Genomic DNA, 8,095 nt, shown 5'->3' with positions numbered 1-8,095 from the left:
AAAAAAAAAAAAAAAAGCAAATCCTAAACCAATGCTGTTGAGTCTATTCCAGGTGATAGTAACCTTACAGGACAGAGTAGATGGTTAGCACCCAACATGTAATACACTGTACCAGGAGAGTTCTGGCTGCAAGGATAGCAGTTTCAAAGTGGAATGGAAAGATGAGCACAGGTCTAGGAAGCACCTCCTCAGTCACTACTGTAGTTAAGAGTGCACTAATAGGGGGGGCTCTGGTGGCCTAGTGGCAACAAGCTGTGCTGCAAACCTGAAGGCCCGCAGTTCCAGTCCACCAGCTGCTCCGTGGTAGACGGATGGGTAATCTCCTCCAATGCGATTTAACTGCCTCTGAAAACCCACCCGAAGGTCAGCTATGTGTTGGTTGGGTTCTAACTTGATGATAAACTACAGGAAAGGGAAACTTTGCTATGCATGTTAATGTGTATCATGTGAAAAGAAATCTGCATTCAGAATTAGAAATTTGTATTTTCAGTCCTGGTGAGTGGCACCATAATCCATTCACTCATCAATCCAAGATGTGGGAGTTACCCTTGACTCGTCTCTGTCCTTTCTTCCTCAAAGTTAAACATCCAACAAAACCTGTCAATCTCCCAATCCTCCTCTTCCAATCTGTCACATTCTCTCCACTGTTGTTACCATTGTCCCATTTAGGTCTCCATAATCTCCTGCTTAAGATAACTGGCCTGGTGCCTCCTGCCTAAACCCTTTCCAATCTATCCTTTATGTCACTGCCAGAATAATCTTTCTCAAACATATATATGATCATGCTACCCTTCTTCTTAACTGATACACCATCTGTCTGGTTCCTACTGCCTACTAAACTCAAAGCATAACATTCCAGGCCTTTTGTTTCTTGTTGAATTTTCAATCTTCATTCTAGCCACTCCCTTAACACACAATAAAGATTCTAATCATGTTGACCTACTTTTGCTTCCCCAGATACAGCATGCTTTATCAAGTCTCTACACATGCCTAGAACACCTTCTCCTCCTCTTGGTGGCCTAGAAAATACAAACTTACCTTCAAAACTCAGCTCAGAAGGCACCTTTCCTTGGGAAGTCACTCGCCCTGTCTCAGGGCCCACATACCTACATATACATATTTCTATGACTGCACATTCTTCTCAGCTGGCTTGTCTCCAACAGCAAAATGAGACCTGAAAACAAGACTATGTTTTATTTATCTTTATATTCTCAATGTCCAGTACAGGCTTAAAACAGAAAATATGTTCAAAGGTTTGTTGAATTAGTGGATGAATATATAATAGGTACTTTTAGGATTTACCAAAAGTTGTGGCAAAGAAGCTTCTATGCACACTAAAACGTATAATTTGCATGCTGTTTGCTTTAGGAAAAGGTTCCACTGATTTGTGGGGTTGTGTTTAATAAGCCATAAAGTTTTAATCATTCATTCAGTAATTATTTTCTAAGCACATACTATGCCATTTTAAAACAGCCCTAACCTTCCAACAGGATAGTGATGCCCAAGGGAAACTTGATGATTTCATTTCATAAGGAATTACAGTGTGGAATTGTTTTTAGAAAGCAGGTTCTGAGAGATACTATCACTTCACAACACCAAAATAACTCTGAAGAATCTTAAAACGACAAAAAGGAAAAGATTTTAGGATCCAGGAGGTACAGGTCACAGATAAGTGACATGACTGAAACATGCCACACGGTGGCAGTGTTTCTCTAGTGAAGAAGATTAAATGCCTGTATTTGATGATTCTAGAGTTCTAGGACTTTAGAGTGATTAAGTGCTTGGCTGCTGACCAAAAAGGCCCATGCTTTGAACTCACCAGCTGCTCTTTATGAAAGAGATGTAGCAATTTGCTTCCATAAAAATGACAGCCTGGAAAACCCTTATGGGGCAGTATTATTCTGTCCTTTTTGGTTGGAAGTGATTTGACAGCAGCGGATAAGTCTTTAGAGAAGCAAGCAGTTCTCACACCTTATTCCAAAGGAATAACAGCACTAAAATCTTAGCATTCTCAATTTACAGAAAAGACCTAATTTAGTTAATTTCTTTTTAAAAAATATACATTTAAAAAAACTTGTTCCTATCCCATAATGGTTACTGATATTGGTTACATTTCTTCAAATTGTCAACAGACTCATGCTTTCTGTTACATAGTTCACTTCCATTTATTAAGTCCCTGCCTAGCCACATTGGCGAATGAATTTTCTTTGTTAGATTTGTTGTTGCTTTTTGTGTACCATAGAGTGGGAACCAAGCCATTGCTGACCCTCCGGTGAGTTTTCAGAGGCAGTTAATCACATGGGAGGAGATTGCCCATCCTTCTTCCTCAGAGCAGCTGGTGGATTGAACCATGTGACTTTGGGATTGCAGTGCAGCTTCTTGACAGCAGACCACCAGAGGTCCCTTTATTAGATTTAAGATCAGTATTAATGAAGAGTATATCTTAAACCCCATGGGAAAGTCTGCTGTTAGAGACCTCTCCAAAGTACTGAAGAGCAATAGTGTCTCTCTGGAGACTAAGGTGTGTCTGATACAGGCCATGGTTTTTGCTATCACATGTTATGCATCAGAGAGTTGGACAATGACCAAGAAGGATAGAAGAATTGATGTCTTTGAGCTGTGGTGCTGGAGAAGAGTATTGAGAGTGCCACGGACTGCTAGGAAAACAGATTCATCCTAGAGAGGGTGAAACTGGGCAGTTCCTTGGAGGCAAGGATTCTGAGGCTCCGTCTGACATACTTTGGACATGTTGTAAGGAGAGACTGGTCCTTGGAGAAGGACATCATCCTTGGTAGGGTGGAGGGACAGCACAGGAGGGGAAGGCCCTCTATGAGGTGGATTGATTCAGTGACTGGGGTAATCAGGATGGGAGTGTCAGAGACAGTGTGACTGGCACAGGACAGAGCAGAGTTTAGGGCTGTTGTACATAGGGTTGCTATGAGTCGCAAGAGACTTGACAGCACATAACAACAACATATCTTAAATCTCTGTGTGTGTATGTGTGGAAAACTTGTATTTAGAATTAGCCAGCTGGACTCACTTTAGATGATCTCAATTTTGGTGGAAACATCCAAAGCATCATAGTCAGGAGCAAGGTGAACATTGGCATTCATTTCTCCATCAGGCCTAATCAAGGTGTTGACGTTGACCACATCAGTGTCAAAGAGGCTTCTTAACAGCTTGTTTGATTTGGTGCTTGTTGGCTTTGACATCCACAAAGAACACAAGTGTGCTGTTATCTTCTATCTTCTTCATGGCTGACTCAGCAGTCAGAGGAAACTCAATGATGGCATAGTGGTCAAGCTTGTTTCTCCTCTTCCGGAGGTATTTGGGCTGCCTTTGTAGTCTCAGCGACCTAGGTGACGTGTGGATCTTCTTTTTTGTGGCTGTGGATGCCCTTCAGGACTGCCTTCTTGGCCTTTAATGCCTTTGCTTTGGCTTTAGTTTTGGAACAGGCAGGGGCTTCCTTCTTCATTTTCAGTGCCATCTTCATAAAAAGGTAAATCAATCTCTTGAGGTATAAAAGAGATTAAACAGAAAAAAGAGCACACAGAGATGGTGGAGGATAGAAACCATACCCCATGAAAGTCACTAAGAAGTCAAGGAATGAAAGCTGAAGAGACAAAGAACTTCCGTTAGAAATGGAGCCTTAAATTCAAACTTCTTGTCTCCAACTGTAAGAAAATAAATGTCTGTTAATGCTATCACTGCAGTATTTCTGTTATATTGTTGTTAGGTGCTGTGGAGTCACATATGACTCATAGAAACTCCATGAACAACAGATCAGAAACTTGTCCTAATCTGCATCATCCTTACTATCTGACATAAACAATGATATCCCTGGTGCCACAACCTCTTCTAAACACAGCTTGAACATCTGGCAGTTCTCTGTCAATGAACTGTTCTAGCTGTTCTGGGATGTTCTTCTGTAATATTTTTCTTGTATACAAAATGAAAGGTATTGTTCAATAATTTCGATTTACTGTTGGGTTATCTTTCTTTGGAATGGGAACAAATATGGATCTCTTCAGTCAGTTAGCCAGATAGCTGTCCTCCAAATTTCCTGGCATAGACTGGTGAACATATCCAGATTGGCAACTGTTAGTTGAAACATGTCTATTAGTATCTCATTTACTCTTGAGACTTTCTTTCTTTTTTAATTTTCCATTCATTCATTGTTGCACACTTTCCTCCCTGCCTACCCCGCCCCCCAAGTTCTCTTTTCTCTTTGAAAAGTTCTTTCACTGTTACACAATCCCCCCTCCCAGTCCATGCCACTATGCAGCTTTCATTCTGGATTCTTGTCATGACAATAATACCTAATCATATAGTCCTCCTAAACAGTTCTCTCCCTCATCTGTTTCAATGCATTATACATTACTTATCCCCTCTTAGTTTCCCCCAACTCCGATGTCAGTCCCACTTTACAACAGTGGCACTATGCAGTATTTGTCCTTTTGTACTGAGATATTTCACTCAATAGCATGTCTTCCAGGGTCACTCATTTTGTACATTTCATAAGTTTATTGTTTTTCAGTGCTGCATAGTATTCTATTGTATGAGTATACCACAGCTTCTCAATCCATTTGTTTGTTGATTGGCATTTGGATTGTTTCTAATTCTTTGCTATTGTGAACAAAGCTGCAATAATCATGGATGAGCCTATATCTGCTTGGGTGGCAGTTCTGGTTCCTTTAGAGTATATTCCCAGTAGTGGGACTGCTGTGTCAAATGGTATTTCTATTTCCAACTTTTTGAGAAAGCGCCATACTGTCTTCCATAGTGGTTGCATCATTTCACACTCCCACAACAGAGAATTAAGGGTTCCAGTTTCTCCACAACCTCACCAGGGGCTTTATTTTTACCAATGCCTTCATTGCTGCTTGAATTTCTTTCCTCATCACCAGTGGTTCTTTTATCATATGCTACTTCCTGAAATATTTAAGTGTCGACCAATTCTTTTTGGTAGCATGACTGTGTATTCCCTCCATCTTTTTGTTGTTATTGTTGCTTCCTGGATCATTCACGATTTTGCCATAGCATCTCACTGTATTGCAACTGGAGGCTTGAATTTATTTTTCCATTTTTTCAGCTTGAGAAATGCCTAGTAAGTTCTTCTCCTTTTATTCACCAATGCCAGCTCTTTGTATATTCCATTATAATACTTTGCTTTGTCTTACTGAGCTGCCTTTAAAATCTTCTGTTCAGCTCTTTTACTTTGGCATCTCTTCCCTTTATTTGAGCTTCTCGATGCTCTAGTGCAATTTTCAGTCTCTGCAGACAACCATTTTAGTCTTCTCTGCCTTTGTAATGACCTTTGTTTTCTGCATGGATGTAACAATCTTTAATATCATCCCACAACTCATCTGATTTTCGATCATTAGTGTTCAATACTTTAAACTTGTTCTTAAGATTATTTTTAAATTCAGATGAGATAGATCCAAGGTTGTATTTTGACTCTTGTGGATTTGCTTTCAGCTTCTTCAGTTTGCACTTGTACATGAGTAATTGGTAGTCTGTTACACAGTCAGCACCTAGCCTGGTTTTGACTGCTGATACTGAGCTTCTCCAATATTTCTTTTCACAGATGTAGTCAATCTTATCCTGTGTAGTCCATCAGGTGAAGTTCTTGCCTATAGATGTCATCTGTGCTTCTTAAGTAAGATATCTGCAATTAATAACAAACTAAATTTATACAATTCAATTGTTTTCCTCACCCTCTTACCCATCAAATTATACAACTCCATGGGTGAGGGAAATTGGAAGAATCTGTTCTGAAAAACAATGTATTTGAATTTTGTAAATAAACTAATATAATAAAAAAAGACCAAAAAATTCAATTGTTTGATCTCTAATCTCATTTCTGTCCCCAAATCCATAATTTCCAACTACAAATCCTTCTAATTAGTTTCTAACTTTTGCATTTCAGTTACCAATTATTACTAATGAATATTGACTACATGTTTTATCCATTTCAGACTGAAAAATTTGGTAAAATTCCTCAATTTCCTCATCTTTGGCTTTAGCTGTTATGCATATATATCTATATATACATATCTATAATTTTAATGAAAATTTGCAGAGATTTTGGATTTCCATTCATTCATTCTTGCACTTTTCTCCCTGCCCAGCCCTCCCCGCTGACCCAGTACACTCTTACTCTTCTCTTTGAAAAGTAAAGGAAAAATTCTTTCATTGTTTTACAATCTCTCCCCCCAGGCCCACTCCACTATGCAGCCTTCGTTCTGGACTCCTGTCATGACAATAATACCTAATCACATATCCCTTTTAAACAGTTTCTCCCTCATCTGTTTCAATGCAGTATATGTTATTTATCCCATCTTTCTCTGTTTCCACCCAACCCCAATGTCAGTCCTGTTTTACAACAGTGGCACTATGCAGTATTTGTCCTTTTGTGACTGAGATACTTCACTCAGCATAATGTCTTCCAGGGTCACCCATTTTGAATAATATTGAATGGATTCCTTGTTTTTGAATGCATCTTAGTATTCTAATGTGTGGGTATACCAGAACTTCCCGATCCATTTGTTGATGGGCACTTAGGTTGTTTCCAACTCCTTGCTATTGTGAACAAAGCTGCAATAAACATGGGTGTGCATATATCTGCTTGTGTCAAATGATCTATTTGCAACTTTTTGAGAAAGCACCACACTGCCTCCAACAGTGGTTGCACTATGCATATATTTGAATAACAGTTGTATTAACAGGTTTTTCTTGTATGCTTGTGGTTAACATCCTATCACTCACAGCACTGTACTTGATTATAGATCTTCCAACAGTGTTTTTTACTATGAATGCAACACTATTCCTCTTTTTTTCATTCCCAGAATAGTACATCATATGATTATCTGATCAAAGTGATCCATTCCATCTTGGTTTACTGATGCCTAGAATGTCTATCCTTATGCATTCCACTTCATTTTTTTACAACTTTCAGTTTTTCTACATTCATATTTGTACTTTCCCTGTTCTAATTATTAGTGGATTTTCATAGCTGTTTCTGCTCATTTTTTTAGTGATCTCCCACCTGGGTTCTACGTCTAATACTATCGCAACCAGTGTTCCTCTATTGTTCATAGTGGTTTTGAACTAGTTATTTCAGAAGTGCATGGCTAACTCTGCTTCCTAGTTAGTCTTAATCTGGGTACTCTGCTAAAACCTGTCTACCATAGGTGACCCTACTGGTATTTGAAATACCAGTGGCATAGCTTCCAGCATCACAGCAACCCACAAGTTACAATAGTACAAGTGACAAGCTGTTGACACACAAGTGGTGTACTGATGGCAGCACAGGATATCTAAGGTGTGTGCATCTGTCACTTTTATAAGTTTCCTAATAGAGTTTACAGGAGTTCTGGTGGTTTAGTGGTAAGGAGTTGCACTGCCAACCCAAGGCCACACCTTTCAAATCCACCAGTTGCTCTGTGGGAGACAGGCAATCTCCTCCCATGTGACTTATTGCCTCTGAAAACCCTCTAGAGGGTCAGCTCTCAGTCACTTCCAACTTGGTGGTACATGACAACAATCGAGTATAAATCTTAAGAGTGGAATTGTTGGTGCATGTGGCAGTTCTACCTCTGTGGAACTGTTCCCCCAATAGTTACTCTGTATTTCCACGAGCAATAAAGGTGGTTAGGTACCATCAAGGAGTTGGCGCCAATTCATAGCAACCCTGTAAGTTCTAATCTTTCCAGAACCCCTCTGGAACTCATTACTTTCAGCTCTTTCTCCTTCTCTCTCCTTCCCTTCTTTCTTTGCCAAGATGGAGTGAAACGGTTTCTTCTTGTGGTTTTGAGCTGCATTTTTCTGAAGACTAATGACATTAGGGAGTTCTGGTGGTAAGGCTGATAGAGTTGTGCAAAATGAAAGGCTGTGACTTTCTGGAGGTTTGACTCCACTAGTGGTTCCTTCGGGAAAAGATGGACAATCTCCTTCAGTATGATTTACCCCATGACATCTCAGGTATGAGTTGGTTCTCATTCAATGGCTGGCAATGAACTGTTCTATTTTCATGACTTTGAACATTTTTAAATGTCAGAGCTGCTTTTAATATTGATTTAGTATGATATGATAG

This window comes from Elephantulus edwardii, unplaced genomic scaffold (genome assembly GCF_000299155.1).
Source record: "Elephantulus edwardii isolate Elephantulus edwardi_28Jun2011 unplaced genomic scaffold, EleEdw1.0 scaffold00049, whole genome shotgun sequence".
NCBI lineage: Eukaryota > Metazoa > Chordata > Mammalia > Macroscelidea > Macroscelididae > Elephantulus > Elephantulus edwardii.
This window is presented reverse-complemented; position numbering follows the sequence as displayed.